General features: G+C 42.1%; 1 long non-coding RNA gene across 1 annotated transcript in view; it reads left to right on the top strand.

The window, feature by feature from the left end:
- Positions 1–18,624, top strand: part of LOC310706136 — a 242,155-nt gene that overhangs the window by 38,713 nt on the left and 184,818 nt on the right. The window contains exon 2 of the long non-coding RNA XR_014525715.1: positions 13,876–13,891. This is a non-coding gene — a long non-coding RNA (uncharacterized lncRNA). The remainder of the gene's footprint in view (positions 1–13,875; positions 13,892–18,624) is intronic.

Below are 18,624 nucleotides of genomic sequence, written 5' to 3'. Positions count from 1 at the left end.
AAAAACCCCAACACAAAACAAAAAAACATTTTAAACTCAAAGATCTCCAAGAAGATACCTTTCCTTGCTGTAAATATTTTCCTGGCCTTTTCATGAAACCTACAATGGTACCCTGGGCAGTTGGCAGTCTGTATCCCTGCCTCCCAGTCTGATCACTGCAGCTATACTTGGGGATCATGGAAGCTGCAATGAAAGACAAGTCAAAATGTTCTCTTTGAAATAGATTGCTGATCAGTCAGATGCAATCCCTCGAACTCTGTTCTTACTGTGCCCGAAATCATGAATACTGTTGATGAGACGATCAAATTTTAGGAGCAGGAGATTTGTGAATATGAAATACTTTGCAATGAATACTTTGCACTTGAAGAGACTCTTCCTACACACCCATTCAAATCTCTCACTTCTTCAAAATACTAATTAGTTATGTTGATTCTATAAAAGTTGGAAGGATTTCAAGGTCAATGTGCCTTTTGAAGAAACTCAAATATCTCTTGCTTTTTTGTTGCCATCCACTTTAATGAATCTGAAAGCGTCGGTTTGATTGAAGTTTGTTTATTCAAAAATGTTGAATGCAACACAATTCTCAAGCATAATTTAGATTCTTGGGGTGAAGTAATTAATATCTTATTGTTGTGTTTGTTGGAGTGGATTTCTTGATGTTCCGGTGCCACCTATCCAACTGAAAAGTATTCCCAAATTGTGCAGTGACCAGAGATGCTAGCTTATTGAATTTATAGATATTCTCAGATGTTCTAGTCTATAAAGCAGTTTGCAGCAACATAATTATGGCAATATCCTTATGAGGCAGTTGTACAAAGTTCATTCAACCCGTTCAGCATTTGTAAGAGCTCAGACTTTTAATGTGGCAGCGTCTACACTTTGGAACTCCCTGCCTATCGATATATGGCATGCGCTTTTCATGGTACTCTTTTTGGTACCTGCTAAATCCATTTTTCTTTAGACAAGCCTGTTATGAAATAATTGTGTGTCGAAACCCCAAAGCCACCCCCTCGTTGATGAATAAGACACAAGGACACGGATATTAGGTGTCAGGGGCTCAGGGACAGAGGCACAGGGGAGAGAGGAGATGGAGAGCGAAGGGGAAGGATCTGAGGGCAGCATAGGGGAGTATGACAGTGACCCGAGAGATTCCATGAGCTTCTCCAGCGAATCAGAAGATTCCCAGAAGGAGGTGCCGATGGTCAGGGCAAGGGGGGCCAGCGGGGACTCCCAAAGCAGCAGCTGGAGATCAGGGCCAGCTTCCCCACCAGAGCGTAGTGGGGGGGAGGAGTCCCAAGTGTCAGGTCCAACGGCTACTCCAGCAGGGAGAGAAGATGAGTCGAGACTGACCATGCCTCTATCGGAGAGTGGGGGAAGCAGTGACAGGAGCAGTGTAACGGTCAGAAGGAAGGTTACCGGCTGGGCGTGCGCGCCAAGTTCAAATGTACAGGTGCGCAGGACAGCAGAAAGCCCGGATCGGGAACCAGGTCCTAAAGCCCGCCGGAAGCAGGGAGAAGACTCAGGGGACTCAGCGTCAGAAGAGTCTAGGAAGGGCGAGACCCCAGCTGACAGGCGGACCCAGAAGAGGAAAGAGCAGAGGAAGAGGTGGAGCAAGGCTAGGGTCTTAAACTGGTGTCTGGGGGGAGGAGACTCAGACGGAGCTTCGGCGGTCTAGAGTTTCAGACGTAGAGCTGCACACTGCGGCTGTGAAAACAAAAATGAACTTCAATAAAGACTTTTGTATATAACAACGGAGTGGCGTTGGTCCTTTGTGAGCTGGGACCTAGGGCAGCTCTGACATTAGGTTAATGGTTATTGGGCAAATTTAGGCCACAACTTTCTTGGTTACAGAATGTGAGCGGTATTGGCGTAGGCATTGGAATTGACCTGACTATATCTGACTCCTGCCCATCATGCAGGGAGTCCTGTAAGGGTCAACCACCGGTAGGGGGAGCCCCGTCGATGCAAACCAACTCCAGCTCCCCCTGGGTTCCCGATGGGGTTGTGGTATGGCCCTAGCCCTGCCCCGAGTTTCAGACAAGATCCACACCCCCGGATTCCTTTAATGGAATACCCTTAAGCTTGGAGGAACAGGTGATGGCTACACCTCACCTCCCCCATCATAAGTTCAGCCAATGCCTAACTGCCAAACCTTACAAAGTTGTGACAATTGCTACGAGGTAGGTGAAAACCAAATGGCCCATTTGCCAAGTGGAAGAATTCCTACCAGGCCCCTCAACGGCAACCAACCAAGGTCCATAGCAAGGCCAATGTTGAAACTTGAAAATAGGGAAGGAGGGTGGTGTTGGCATGCAGAGGGCCGCGAGGCCAGCTGGCTAGCCCCAGCCTAGCCATTCCCTTCCAGTTTTTCTGCTGCGAAGACCATCGGCCTCTGCCTGATGTAAATCAGTGACCCAGGCGTCAAAGCCAGGGCACACTATCAGCAGATTGAACTGCACACACAGAATAGGTGTGAGGCTTGTAGAAGCATACTACATCTACAGATTTATTAATAATAAATCAGGACAAAGAAACATGTCGTCTCTCTCTCATGTCGTCGTCTCAGAGAGAACAGGAAAAGCAAAAGCTATACACAACAGATGTTCCCAGCAAGCTGTGCTGGAATGTAAACAGACATGTGACACGCAAAAATTCCACACGTCTCCTCCTTAAAGTGGAATAGAAATGTCAACAGGTGGGAGATTGAGGAAGCAAGCCAAGAGGAAACTCTCCAGCTCGCGCCTCAGTTTAAATGGGTCCCAGCCACACACCCCCAGCCAGCAGATTGGCTGGCTGGACAGTGATGTGGCCTGGAACCTCCGGGTGATGCGGGACTTCATCCCCCGCCCCCGGAGGGGAGTGGGTGGCCACGCGGTCCACCGCAACTCCTCCCCACTGGGAAGTGGAGCAGATATAAAATAGAATAGAATAGAATCTGTTATATTGCCTGCCCATTGTAACAAGATACAACATATTCTGTCTTGGGCCCGGTCTTATTCAACATCTTTATCAACGACTTGGATGATGGACTCAAGGGCATCCTGATCAAATTTGCAGATGACACCAAACTGGGAGGGGTGGCTAACACCCCAGAGGACAGGATCACACTTCAAAATGACCTTGACAGATTAGAGAACTGGGCCAAAACAAACAAGATGAACTTTAACAGGGAGAAATGTAAAGTATTGCACTTGGGCAAAAAAAATATGAGAGGCACAAATACAAGATGGGGGACACCTGGCTTGAGAGCAGTACATGTGAAAAGGATCTAGGAGTCTTGGTTGACCACAAACTTGACATGAGCCAACAGTGTGACGCGGCAGCTAAAAAAGCTAATGCAATTCTGGGCTGCATCAATAGGAGTATAGCATCTAGATCAAGGGAAGTAATAGTGCCACTGTATTCTGCTCTGGTCAGACCTCACCTGGAGTACTGTGTCCAGTTCTGGGCACCACAGTTCAAGAAGGACACTGACAAACTGGAACGTGTCCAGAGGAGGGCAACCAAAATGGTCAAAGGCCTGGAAACGATGCCTTATGAGGAACGGCTAAGGGAGCTGGGCATGTTTAGCCTGGAGAAGAGGAGGTTAAGGGGTGATATGATAGCCATGTTCAAATATATAAAAGGATGTCATATAGAGGAGGGAGAAAGGTTGTTTTCTGCTGCTCCAGAGAAGCGGACACGGAGCAATGGATCCAAACTACAAGAAAGAAGATTCCACCTAAACATTAGGAAGAACTTCCTGACAGTAAGAGCTGTTCGACAGTGGAATTTGCTGCCAAGGAGTGTGGTGGAGTCTCCTTCTTTGGAGGTCTTTAAGCAGAGGCTTGACAACCATATGTCAGGAGTGCTCTGATGGTGTTTCCTGCTTGGCAGAGGGTTGGACTCGATGGCCCTTGTGGTCTCTTCCAACTCTATGATTCTATGATTCTATATCAACTTTTAATGTTATTCATTACATTCAAATATGGTAAGTCACTTTTCTTTCATGTTGAAACTCAAGGTAAAGTATGCGGGGTTCCCAGGCAGCCTCCCCTGGACCTAGAGCTTCTTGAAGCAACCCAGTGCTCCTGCCAGTGCACTTGCAACTCTCCAAACATGCCCCTCCGTCATCTCACCCCTCCATACCAACCCCAACTGCCTGGCAGCATTCCTAACAGATGGCCAGGGAAGTATATTCCCCCTTTGGGAAGTATTGTGCCATTTAATGAATAGAAATAGTCGAATACCATCACCACTTCCAATATTCAAACTGTAGAAACTTCAACACTTTATTCATGGCACAGAATGCTTAAAATAGCCATGGAGGGAGGCAGCCAAGATAAATTCATATTCTTCTGTTTTTATTAGCAGTGTTTAAACTTCCAGTTCTTTTGCCACTGGGAGGAAGACCAGAGGCACAACTGTCTTTGTCAAAGCCTTACCTAATATTACCACCGAGTGTGTGTTCTTAACGTATCATGGATAGTCGTTTAAGAGGCACCTGCATCAATCAGTAGGCCTGGACCTAGTTTCCAAAAAGCGTGACCTCAAACTCCCTGAACATCCCTTCTCCTTTCCTCTGCTCTCCAATTGCTTAGTTAAATTGTAAAGGTTTGGGGAATTAAAAATAAAAAGGGAGAAAATAATACATTTGGGTCATGAAGCTTTCTTTGTACCTCACTTCACCCCATATATAGCATTTTCTACTCAAAGAAGAATTTTCCACTTGCTTACCAGCTCCTAGGCAGGAAAAGTGAAGCCCCTCTGAATAAGTCTCCCATAGCAGCAAGTTCTCTTCCTTTTCTAATGTAGTTGCTGTTCTTTTGCAGGTGGCTGTGAATGTGCCAGTTCCTTCTCTGGAGTTTCAGCAGGATGCAAATACTCATCTAGCTAAACAAGAGAGTTGGGCTTCACATCCTAGTAGTAGAAATCCACTGATTTCACTTCAAGGCAGCTGTGGCAGGTAGGAAAGACCTGTGTGGCAAACTGTTCTTTCACTTGCAAGTTCCTTTTTTATTACTTTTAAATAAAAGGCTTGCCAGATGGCTAATTAACAATGTAGGTGCATATTTATAAAAACAGCAAACTCCAAGATTGAAAGTTGAATTATTATTATTTAGTGCAACAACATCTGGATGGTCACAGGTTGCCATGCATATTATAAGGTGGGGTAGCCAACTTGGTGCCTTGCAGAGGAAGTTGGACCGGTGGTGGACTTGGGTACTGTGGTGCCCTGTGTGAGGCCAAAATTTGCCCCTCTATCCTCACACTGCCTTCTAAAAGGTGGGTAAGGAGGCGCCCAACTTTGGGAAGGAGTTGCAGGGCTCTGGCAGGGTCCTAGAGCCCTTTCACTGCCTTCCTAAAGCTGATAACAGCACTAACTAGGCTTTGGAAAGGAGGAATGAGGACTCTAGGACCCAGTCAGAGCCTCACACTTCCTTCTGAAAGTCCAGCACCTCCCTTACTGGGCTCAGCGCCTAGTGCATGAACACCACTCACAAAGCCCTAAATCTGCCCCTGGCTGGACTTCATCTCCAGCCAGCATGGGAGCTGGAATCTAGTAACATGTTGAAGACATCACATTGACTAACTCTGTTGGAAGGGTATTTATGAATCCCAAGTGCAATGAAATGTTGCCCATAATAGACAGTTCAGAGGAATTGGGAGAACTACGTTTTTACAGTACATTTTTTCTGCATCTCCATGTATCAATCTGAAGAACGAGCACAATAAAACTAGCAAATGCTGGAACCTGATCACAAGTAGATTTTTTCTTAATGTGTATGCATATTGTTGTTCTTAAAAAAAATCTAAAAATGATTAATGTTAGGGGTGCAGGAATCAGAATACATCATCCCCATATTTGGTGGGGATACCTGTATTTCAAAGACTTTTGGTCTAATATTAGGAATCTAGGCAGAGACATAATTGATATGATATGCAATTCTGTTTGATGCTATAGCTGCCCTTTTCATGGCAATTTAAGAAGGCACCTTTTTAAAAGCTTCATTAAATTGATAGTTATATAGAATAGGTAGCTAATATGTTTGTTTCTGTAAAAATTCTAATTGCCAGCAGTAGGACAAGCAATGTGGTTTCTTTATTTAACAAACTACTGACTCTGGCATGATCCATTCCTTACCAACAGCAAGAGGTGAGCTATTTCCTCTTGGCTTCCACCCATTCTCCTCCAAGTCAGTGCCCAGAGCCTGCATCAGCACCCAGTATCCTTGGACGGTAGTGGGTGAGCCCACTATGGGTGCCTGCCCTAGCCCCCTTTAAGTCTAGCTACCATGTATATTTTTCCCATAATGCCCTCAGCATAGCTTTGCTCTGGGGCATTGTAGAAATGGAAATAACATATTGACCCAACCACTCGACAACTCCTGTGCTGCTGCTGCTGCTGCTGCTGGCAAACATATTATTTCTCTTACATTTTTGTGGGCCTTTAAAATGTGTCCATGATATTTACATCCCACCCTTCATCGCAAGGGCAGTACAAAACAGAAACACACTTCATCTGCTTCACATGATGTGCGTACAGCATGGTACCAAAAATAATAATATAATTTTTCAACTTTGTTAGAGACAACAGGCAGCAGACAGATGTTGGCAGCTGATTTTTCAGAAGCATATTAAAAATCGCACCATGCTCTGAGGTTATTTCTTTATTTAATATACTGGAAGTATTTTTTTTAATCCTGCTGTTCCTTACCTTCAGGCAGCTCAAGGCAATAAAACCAACAAGAATAAATAGTACAATCTCATGTGTGCTTGCTCAGAAGTAAATGCCATTCAAGAAAGCTTTCTCCAGAAAAGCATGCAAAGGATTGCAGCCTAAACCACATGATTGTAAACCCAACATATTCATAATAAAATAAGAAAACACAGAAAAAGAAAAAGAAAACATCACACGCTTAGGAAGTTTACTTTTTATTAGAGAAACAGGGTCTGCACAGGGATGCCAGGCCTAATGAGCACAGCAAGTCTTCTTTGGTAGGTGTGTCCCTATGAGGCAGTTGCAGAGACTGAAGGTCTCCACTACCCCACAGCTGCCTAAATCCCCTCCACTTCAGGGTTTCCCCCAAGCAATCAATGACTGCATCTGCTCCCAAGCAATCTCCCCTCTGCCCTTTACATGCCTCTTCTGGTTCTGGGAGACTAAGGGGGAGGGGAACTTTATTGCTGAAGGAGGGGTAGACACCTGTGACTCTTCAACAGCCTGACTCTTGGCCTCCCTCTTCCCACCCTCCTGCTTCAGTATCTGCCTCAGATTTCAGACTTCTCTCGGCCACAGACTCTCCCAACTCACTACGCCCTGTTACCCCTTCCGACATCTCCTCTTCCCAGTCTTTCCCCTCTTCTCCCTGTGACCACTCATTGTCACCACCATTCCCTGGGCTCTGAGCCTTCTTCCCCTGGGGGCTCCCCACCCTTCCTCTGCATCCAACCAGTCCCTGATACTTTATATGTATATGTGATTATGCCTTCAAAGAGTCTTGAAGTTTAGCTTTATAAATTAGACTCCTATCCCTCATATCAATAGCAGTATTTAAACAAGTGTAAACATTATATGAGAAAGAATACTGGTGAAGTGATGACTGGCTGTGAAAGATTTGCCTTTCCTTGGGCTGAATCCTTGTAACGGTGTAAAATGGCTGTGCTTAAATCAGCCGCCCCAATCAGGACCAGGCACTTAAAGCCTTATAACGCACAGTTCCCCTTTGTACAGTGTTTGAGTATCACAGTGTGATTTAGAGCTACCTGAGGAACACACTGTTTTCCCTTCATCAATAATCTAGCCTCCTTGAAGATGCAAGGATCCAGACAATGTATGCTAATCCAAAGAGGGAAAGTTGTTATTGCTGAGCTAAATGAAGCGTCTCCTCCTATTACCTATTAATATAATACCGGCATAGCCAGAGGTTTATTTTGTCTCTTCCCTCACCCTCCAAATCAATTGCACCATCTCTAAAGGCTAAACATAAAATGAATTTCCATCTGCTTCCTTTATCTACAGCTTTGACCATTGCTGACATGCTGATATCAATTGTCCTCAGACCTCAGTACATTGGTTAAAAGACAGAAAACATATTTCATGTTCATTTAAGTAGTTCTTGGAGTCTTTGGGGGGTTAAAATGATGATGAGACAGTGAAGTGGAAAGGGGGAATAATAGATCTCTGTGGGAAGAAGGTGTGATTATGTTATCACAATCTTTTATTCATCAGAGCATACATTTATTGAAAATTAGAATAAAAGTAGGAAAGGGATTGGTGCAGTGAATTGGTGCACATAAAATAGAAAGGACAGAATGTGCTGCTTTCATTAAAACAGAAGTCTAACTGCAATTATATGCCTTCTCATCTCTCCAGAATCTTGAAATCTATGTCCTTACATTGTGCCTGTCTGGCTTTGGTGGACAATTAGATGTAGGTGAGCTGAATGAAGCTGGATCCATAAAGGTTCGTGAGATACTTCTTGAAATTGTTGACAGTGAGAGAACTGAGGCATATGTGCCACTCACCCCACATCAGTTCATGACATTTTCAAGATAGAAATACATGCTTGCGGACATGCATATTTTATTTTTTGAAAAAGCAAATCTTAAAGATGGCCAGCATAAAAACCCTGGACCTAACTGTCTGCAATTTGGCAGGGTTAATATCCTCTTTTTGGACTACCATGGCTCCAAATACGTGAATTTACATGTAAAAACAACAAAGGTTATGGCCATTTTAGTTTCCCAATGTAAGTCAATGCAGGGAGAACACAGCTTTAATTATTGCTATCATTCTTATATGTTGTTATAATCAGTGCTTTTTCTCTGGGAGGACGCAGGGGTACGCATACCCCTAAACATTTTGTGAATCTAAGTTTGGCCTCATTAAAGAGCAGTATTTCAATATGAGTAGGAAAATGAGAATACCCCTAAACATATATTTTTCCCCAGGAAAAAAGCACTGGTTATAATAATTTTCAATTCCCAAAGCACTTCAGATACATGCCCTTGTAATTCTTACAGCAAACTCGTTCAGTAGGTCAGTATTATATTGCCTGTATAATATATGCAGGACTGAGAACTGAGAAGCAGTAACTGGATACAGACTGTCTGTTGGGTTCCAACTTGAAGCATAGTTATTTCAGCACTTTACAGCTCTACTAACATATGATCATCACTCAGACTAATCATCTCCAGAAGCTCCTCTCCTGAACCTCTCTCTCTCTCTCTCTCTCTCTCACACACACACACACACACGAGTTCTCTGGGGCTGAATATCTCTATCTGGCTTTGGCAGAATGCCAGTAGTACTATATGATCAGCAAGATGCTATCTTCCTGCACGTGCAGGAAATTATAAAAGAGGCTTAATGTATAGTTTTCCCAGGAATGTGTAAACAAGCAACATACAAGCTTTTCTCTAGAAAAATTGTTATGTTGAAAGTTGCTTTTTTTCTACAAACAATTGCTGAGGGTGGGGTAGGGGAAATAGAGAACTGTTTCTAACTAACCGTCAAAAATGGTAAGATTTATGGTAATGTGTAATCATTGATTCTTCCCAATTAATCCGCTCACATCGTCAGAATCAAGTATTCACCAAGAATTCTGCAGATCGATCCGTCCCTCTCTTGCCATCTTGTCTGTCAGAACACAGGTGCATCTGTCAGATTCCACCACCAGACCTTTTCAAGTGCTCCGTACCAGAAGTCCCCCAGGATTATTTACATAGCAACTTAAGGGAGAAATTCTGCTAAGTGCTACGGATATCAAGCATATCCCCCCCCCCCACGGAGCCATGGGGAATGCAGGGGTGTCCAGTGGGAGGTGAGGTGGTGAAAAGCCCCACTGTGGAGGTGGGAGACCTTCTACTGGCTTCTAGCAGTGGGACTCATTAGTTGACTCAGTCCCTAAATTCCCAAAGTACGGTACCTTAAATCAGTATTGGGTTTTTCCTCATAATCAATCTATGAAGTAGGTTACATTTAACAGTTTTAAAAGTATGTCTGAAAGCTTTTTGGTTTGTTTTTTTAAAAAAAATGGAGATGGGAAGAATCCTGATTTAGCTGGAATTTGCGAGAGTGTCCTAAGATGGGGTCGATCGTGGCAGGGAGTGAGAGTGACCTACCACCATGACCTGCTGCTATATCCATTGGTTCACCATACCCATCTAGGAAAAGTGAAGCCTGCTCATACATGCTGGGGCACACAAATATTGCTGCATAGGCTTCCACATGATCAGGAACCCTGATCACACATAGCCAGTCCCAAAGATGACCATACAGATCTGATCTGATTTGATCTTGACAGTGTTAGGGAGTTGCTGGGTTGACTCAGCATCTGGGACATAAGGCCTTCTAGTCATCAACTAACTTTGAAGAAAGCCAGCCAGAAGAAGAACTTTGCACAAGGAATTGTGAATATTCTTCCCATGCTTACAGTTCATAAAAGGCTCACAAAATGGCAGGATGGTGCTCACCTGCTCCCAAGCACGCAGGATCCACCCTGCCCCTCGGAAAGCCTCAGGACGCTGTCAGCAGCAGAAATCTATACTGGACTTTTATGGGACAGGGACTTTTTATGGGACTTACCAACCAGGAATGAAACTGCAAACACAAGGTGCCTGGACGTAAATCAGCTCCTGCCAGATCGACATGTGAGCTCCTTCAACAATTCTGACAGCTCTGGTTTCAGTATGAATCACCAAACTGTGGGGGACAAATTTGATGCTGCCACTGCTAATGAGATGATTCTTTGGTCCATGGACCCAGCTCTTTATGGTGACGTTTTCAATGACCCTGCGCAAGATCAACACCCACAGGCTACAACTATGCCAGCTGGAGGCAAAGAGGCCTTCCACAGCGAACAGTTGAGAGTGGGGCCCTGTAACTGTGGAAGGCTCTACAGAATCATTGTTTTCTATCTTGACACATGCTTGAAGGAATCTTTGGAAGTGTGGCCCTGCTCTGTAAGCAGGTAACAGGCCCCAAGGCCACTACTGAGACCCTAGCGGGGCTTGTTGAAAACGGCATTTTGATTGTCGCTGACCTTCCCAGTCATGAGAACACAGACTCAGGACCTTTAGGTAATATGTTACATAATATCCAGTTGTGGATGAGCACGCGCTGATAGAGGCATTTGATAACACAGGGCTGCAGAGAACCAAGGACCCAAGAGAAGCCAGGTTCCTTGGAACCAGTAACATCATTGCTTGGAATATTGCCCTGGATGACTCATTTAATACCCTGGACTCATTCAGTGTCTTGGACCCCTCTAACCCTGGGCTGATGCTAGTATATGTTAGGAAACATCTTGACAGTATGAGCTGTTGGGCAATGGAACAGACTCCATGACCTCTAGGATTATTTCCAACTCTGACTCGAAAATTCTGTTTTTTTATTATCTGTGGGTAGATACACACCATTTGCCAGACACAGCACACTATGCCATGCAAAGATTTTTCAATCAGGCCACACTTGCTGAACAATTTCATAAAGACATTCTTTCATAACCTGTAGGTGAATGCCATCTGGTCATGGTGTTTGCTCATTTTTATTCCTATTAATCTCTTGACAAGCCATGTCACGTAGACATTAATGACTTTATAATGTCATTCAAGCCTAAACAGTGCTGGGTAGAATTTTGACATGCCTGTTCATTTGACTGGCTTATAGGCAGGTTATTTGCTATCAGCAAATATAGCAGAATGCGATGACTCAAAGAAAGGCAAACTTAAATGAATTGCAGACGACAGAAACTATAACCATGCCATTATTGAAGGAATCATAAAAATACATTATACTACTGCAGGTCACTCCTGTGCTAATATATACTGCCTTAACTATTTATGAGACTCCTTCGGAAACAGTTGGACTGAGCATCTTAAAGATGAAACACGCTGTAGGTCAACTAGGTATGGATGGATCCGTCCACTTCCAGTCTGTGTCAGTTTCATATGTGTTCATTCATCTGTCTCTTCCATCCCATTTCTGCATTTCTCTGATTTCCTTTTTTTTAAAAAAATCTGATACATTAGATTATTCTGTTCTCACAGTAGCCAACCAGATGTTTATGGGAAGACCACAAACAGGACACGAGTGCATAGCTCACAAGAGTAGACATTTCTAAATTATTTTATCAAAAAATACACATTTGAGTGAGTTTAAGTTTTCTTTAGGGGTTTTTTATTTAAGCTAAGCTCTGCATTGCAAAATTTGTGGAAGCACAAAATCAGAAGGATAATTAGGTTCAAATCCTCCCACTAGTTTGGGTAGTGTACAGTAGATCAGGTAACCTTATTTGATTTTATTTAAATATTTAAGGACTGCACTTTCAAAAAAAACACAGCAAGGTGAAATCTGACACACAAAAACAACATAACAATAACATCAATAAATACTGGTTGGTAAAAACAAAGGCCTTTCTGAATAGCACCAATTTCAGATGACATCTAAATGTAGGTAGGGATGATTCCTGCCAATCCCCTACTAGCCAGCAGCTCCATCGGATTGGCTCTGCCACAATAAAGGCTGACAAAGCCACCAAAACTGCTCCATCAGAAGATCTGATGCTACTTGCTTCCTGATAGTGGATTTCCAAAACAGCTCCACACACAAACGTATACTAAGTGTTTAAAGCTGATGGATTTGAGCAGGGATGGAAGGCTCTGTCAATTTCAGCTTGCTAAGTTTCTCACCCCCCCCCATCTTAAATTCAGTCCTCTACATTTCTGCAGCAATTTGTGATTTTTTTAATTTTTAACTTTACATCCTCATGAAAATTCTTTAGCATTTTAGTGGTTGTTGCCCCTAATAAACATATTCTTGTATTCAGTTCTGACTAATGTTCAAATTTTTGCAAGCTATTTCTACTTACTATAATGCACTCCTGCATATTTTCACCAATATATTGATTTTTATGCACACTTCTCTCTGACATATGCAGTTTTGTAAACATTGGGTGGAGCACTGCATCACAAAATTCAGACAAGTGTGAATGTCAACAGATGGCTGGTTTTTATTTTTTTGGTTCACATGTTGTTTCAGAAGGTGCAGGTTTCAGCTTAAAATGCAATCAGAATTCTGAATCAATTTTATCCTCCATCTCTAGATGTGAGGAATCTTCTTTTTAAGCTTTCACTTCAACCTGGTTCAAAGGCAATACTTTGCTACATAGCAGCAGTTTCTGGAGAAGAATCAAAATGGAAACATTATGGTAGTGAAAATAACATACATAAATGTATTATGCTAGGGAAATGTGCTTTGCAAAAAAATGTGTCTATATTGCATAAAACTGTGTCTTTTGTATGTAGAAGGTTCGAGGGTCAGTCTCTGTCATCTTCAGGTAGGGCTGGGAGGGACTGCGTCTGAAACCCTCGAGACCTGCTACCAGTCAATTTAGCCGATACTGAGCTAGATGGTGGCAAATCTTCTGACATAATGTATTCACGAATATTTCTGCACTTCTAAAATCACATGGTAAGAGTCCCACAAACCATCCTAATGGGGCAGGTAGTTATGGCTGCAGTCTTGACACACACCAAGGAAGTAGGTCCCATTGAGCTCAATGGGGCTTGCTTCTGCGCAGACATGCATAGGTTTGCACTGCACATTGTAGTTATTGTTATGCAAGGTGCAATCAGGGGTCCCACAAATGTGCCTTATTTTATAAATAAAACAACGGTGATGACTTGCTCAGATTTTGGTCTGTTTTCAGCTATCCCGATCTAGGCAAATTCAGCAAGGGATTGAGGGAAGGCAGTTTCTATTGCATTTTGCATGGCAGTCATGTTTTATTAAGAATACGAGAAACAATTTAACTAGCACAAAGCTATGCATCATATGTCACTGGTGTGTGATGGGCATGTTTTGATAACTGTATAGAATTGGTAATGAAGAGGCTTAACCCAAGTGGTTAACCTTAGCAGAAGCTTGCAAAGCCCAAAGCAGTACCAATTAACGGGGCTTAAAAAACATGTTTCAGACATAAAGAGCAAAATAGAGGTTCTTCCATACTTTCCCTGTCATCCTGCTTTTCTGCATTTACATACACAGAGAATCAATCCCACCAGTGGATTTATATTAAGGGAAATGCGCTAATTTAACATTCTGGACTAACTCTAAGATATTGATTTAAGCAAAGCAGTTAGGGCTTCCTTTACGTTGTCTGACTTTATATGAGGTGACTAAGTTAACTGCTTACTGAATTTAATGTTACTCTACCCAATTTATAGAGCTAGTGCAACTATTTAGAGAAATAAATGATCTTAACTTCCTTGGTTTCTTTCTAAAGTTTTGCTTTGAAAGAGTTGTAAATGTCTTTTTCTTTTATAACATATTAAATGATAATTTTCATTTTAATTTACAAAATATTCCAATCGCCATTAGCCAAAAGAGGACAAACATAATACATTTTTTCATCCCCACCTGCAGTAACATATCAGAACCAAAACTGCTCATAACTTATGCTCAATGGCTGTGTTGTTTTTAAAGATGGAGCTCCCAGTGGGTTGCTTTATTGTTCTTTATTGTGAAGCTGATATAGTAGTATAATGAGTAGCGTGTTTTACCGTGCAATCCTAACCATGTCTACTCAGAAGGAAATCCAATGTAGTTAAACTGGGCTTTATCCCAGGTAAGTAGGATTAGAACTGTAGCCTTGGTATTTGTTGTGAACCACTTTGGATGCCATGCCAACAGCAGAGAAAGCAATATATATTGCAAGTGATATATGGCAGCACTGACGGTTGTTAATAAATACTGTGATGGTGCAGGCAAAACAAGCAAAGGACAGGATCCCAGAAAAACAGGAAACATGTCCCCAGCAGTTAAAGCATGGGTGAAGAATTGTGGTTCTCCATATGTTGCTGATGTACAACTTCCAGCATCCCTGACCACCGACTATGCTGGCTGGGGTTGATGGGGGTTCTAGTTCAACAACCTATGGAGAACCACAGGTAGGGATGGACAGACTGGTCTTTTTCTGGTCTGTGTCCATTTTCCATGTGTTCCCATTCTGTACTCTGTTCTGTCCCAACTGCTACATTAACTTGTAACTTTAAAAACAAAAAAGGATTCTTTTTGAAACGTATCTTTTTGCAAAATAAACATTTTTATGCACTTTACTCAAATACAAATTGCATGCATTTTATCCTGATGCATACAGTTTCATGCACATTTTAAAGTAAAACACACATTTTATACTGATTTTGGTATGTTTCTTTAGCTAAGAACTGTATTGCAAAGTTCAGAGAAATGCAAAAACCAAGGCATAGCTGAGTCCCAATCCACATATTAGTACAGGAAATGTGAATCAGGGCAGTTTGCTTTAAAATGTGGACCAAATAAAATCCAAATTAAAGCATAACTAGCCACAGGCTGCTTATCCCCTGTGTTAAACATTATTAAACTACAAGTTAAACAGATGGATAAAAATTGCAGTGCTCAAATATAATTCTGACATCCCCTGTAACATGTTTGCATCTTAAAGCAACAAAAAAGCCATATAAGTTTGCTTTCAAACACATAGTCACACCAAGTTAAGACAAGCCAAAATCGGAAAGGATTCCTCCCTGAACGAGAACGACTTTGCTCTGTCCTCTTCTCCAGGTGCCCACTGAGTAAATAACAATGGTTGAAGATGAATTTTCTACCCATACAGAAACATCAAATAGCCTGCCCATTCATCATCCAAATGAAATGTATTCAAAGACAAAGACAGCACCCCAGATGCCACCCTGCTCTCCTTTACCCCTTTCCTCGTCTACATTATCCATGGTATATGAAACAGCAACATGATAACTCTCTTTGCTAACTGTTTCTGTGGGCTGTGATCAATTTTAATCTGGCTCCAGTTCTGTCCTAGGGTGAGATCTACCAAGGTACTTTCAGGGGCAAAGCACACTCTCTTTGACTGTGCAGGTAAGAGTGCTCCAATGTTTCGTTTTTGAATTGAAAACATTCTCAGCGCAGGAGCAGCAAGAGGGAAGCGGGTGCTTAATGATTTCCTTGTCTCTCCCCCCCAAGTTGTTTCCCCTGCCCCACAAAATATTCAAGACACATATGTGGCAAAAACAAAATTGGTCCTTGGTACTGGTAAAACATGTCTTCCCTTTTCCTGTTCCTTAAGTTAATTTCAGCCTCACAAGCCTATTTTTCTGTGTGTCAAACTAACAACATTGTAATTTCACCCACTCATTTGTGGGATATGCATTTGGGTTCTGAGTACAGATGTGTACTCTTACAAATTTTAAACATTGAACTCTGTCCCCTTTTCAAAATCCCAGTCATTGACTGTTTGCCTTTCTCCATTTACCTGTCTGCAGCCTCCACACACTGTTAAATCAAATATCCATTCATTGGATTAATATTTCTTCTGCATAATGGTGTGAATCCATAGGACTTTTGCCATTTAAAATGAGCCGCTCTCCCTCCTTCCCCTCCCGATATTTGTCCAGCCATCAGAAGTGCATGTCTTTCTTTTCTCTTTCCCAGCGACTTAGCTATTTATCTTTCAATATAGTTGGCACATGGCAGGAAGGATTTTTCTTCTTCTTCTTGGAATGGGGCAATTAATTGAGCTGCTGCTCAGGAGTTCCTGGAACTAAGGTGTTCTGCCCCACTTTATTTCTGTAATTATCATTATTAACCTTTCGGCAACCATTATCTCTAACTTTATGTGATTTTTTAGACATTATACATGTTAAACCAAGCAGTAACACGCACTGCATTGTAAAGTATAATGAACTGCTAATTCTATTCCTTTTACTTGTAAGGAATTCTGTTATTGCCATTGGACATATGGATCAACAGCTAATCATTTGTTGTGGAGAAATTTTTCACAGTGTGGGACTAGGATTAGAGAGACCTGCGTTCAAATTTCAACTCAGCCAGGATGATGCTCATTGGGTTGTTGGTCACACTCTCTCAGCCTAGGTTGCCTCAAAGGGTTTTTTAAATTATTATTTAACAGGGGGAAAGAATCACATGGAGAAAAGATAGGATTTTAAGGACTGATAATATCCCATGAGTTAAAACCAGGGCTATGTGCATGCCCCAATTCTGCATAAGTGAAGGCTAATAACACATAAATCCATACCCTTAGGCCACTGAATTCTGCATCTAATACATATTTTTTTCCTTTTTATTAAGTACTTATGGAAATAGCAAAAAAAGCAGCACAGAAATGCTCATCTCTCCCTCCATGTTACACTCACATGCACATTTAGGCCACTTTTATCAGAGTGATGAAATACACACATTTTTAAAATAAATCTTACGCATCCTTATGAAGAATAAAGTATGATTTGTTTAATATTTCATACCCTTTCGCCTCCTTTCCCCAATTACGCTCACCTCTTCCTTAGCTTTCATATGACAGCTGCTATTTTCCCGGTAATAAATTTGCCTCTTTCCCCACTCTCTCCCTTCCATTGAGCCTAAGGAGTCCTTTATCTGCCTTTTCAGACAGCCATCTTTCTACATCAACTGCAGATATGAATGTTAATCTCATCTTAACGCTAAGACAGATGGCTTCAGATAAGAGGGCATCCCTATCTCCAAACTGGTGAAGACACATCATATTCAAACTTATATCCATATTTTTATGTGTAGGTAGATACCCAGACATGCAACACAAATTAAGGCAACTTCCCTGATAGAGGTGGTGGAGCAGCTTGTCTTCCTCAAAGGAAAGCAGGCTTCTTGATAACCTTGAAAAAGATGCTTCATTTAAAGTATTGTAGAAAGACGTTCTCTTTGACCGAGCTTTTCAGGTTGACACATACTGAATAGTTCACATAAATGATGCTAAAAGAAAATAAATTCCTGTGACAGCTGATTTTACTGGAGATATACTCTAGCTCACAAACTAGTGAAAAGACTAATCACCCATTCAGAGGAAAGAGAAATCGGTCACAAATGTTTGTCATAATAATTGTTGGCGATTATTGTAATAGGTAATAAGTGTTTTCACTTTGTTTGATGAAAAGCTCTTGCGCGTGACATTAGTGAAGAAGAGTATTGTTTTGCTTTTTTCAAGTGGCTGGCTACTTAGACTCTGTTCACACATGAATCTGCATCACCTGACTTCCTTATGAACCACACAGGGCTGCACTATACCATTAACCCCTCCAGTTCTTCATTATTTGCCTCAGTGGCTGTCAAACCTTTTCTCTCACAGGCCACCTGAAAATTGCTGAGGCCCTTGGCACACCACTTAGTGTTTTTTTCTGCCTGTGGTGGCAGTTGCATTTATGTTGCTTCTCGTATTTCTTATATATATATACCATGGAATTCAAATGGTAATACAATGAAATGCAGTATCAGAATAGAAGAAGCAATAAAAATACATTCAAAAATCAATATGCATACAATGGATGTGCATAACCTCCAACACCCCACTGATTAAAATTGGGGCGCTAGTTTTTGGTCCCTAGTTCTTGCGGGAGCCAGCCAATGAGCACAAGACCAAAAAACCCAGCATATTATGGTTGGACCTGCTATTGGTCGTGTCCACTCTATCTGCTGGAGCCTGTCTTCATATGTAGGGGAAGTCCCTAACTCACAGGGTTCGAGACCCATCTGCTACCCTCACCTAGTTTAACCAGCTAGTTGAAGCTGTTCCTGGGGTGTGGCTGCTGCCGCAT

The sequence above is a fragment of the Podarcis liolepis genome, assembly GCF_965112155.1.
Source record: "Podarcis liolepis genome assembly, chromosome: 4".
Classification (NCBI taxonomy): domain Eukaryota; kingdom Metazoa; phylum Chordata; class Lepidosauria; order Squamata; family Lacertidae; genus Podarcis; species Podarcis liolepis.
This window is presented reverse-complemented; position numbering and strand designations above follow the sequence as displayed.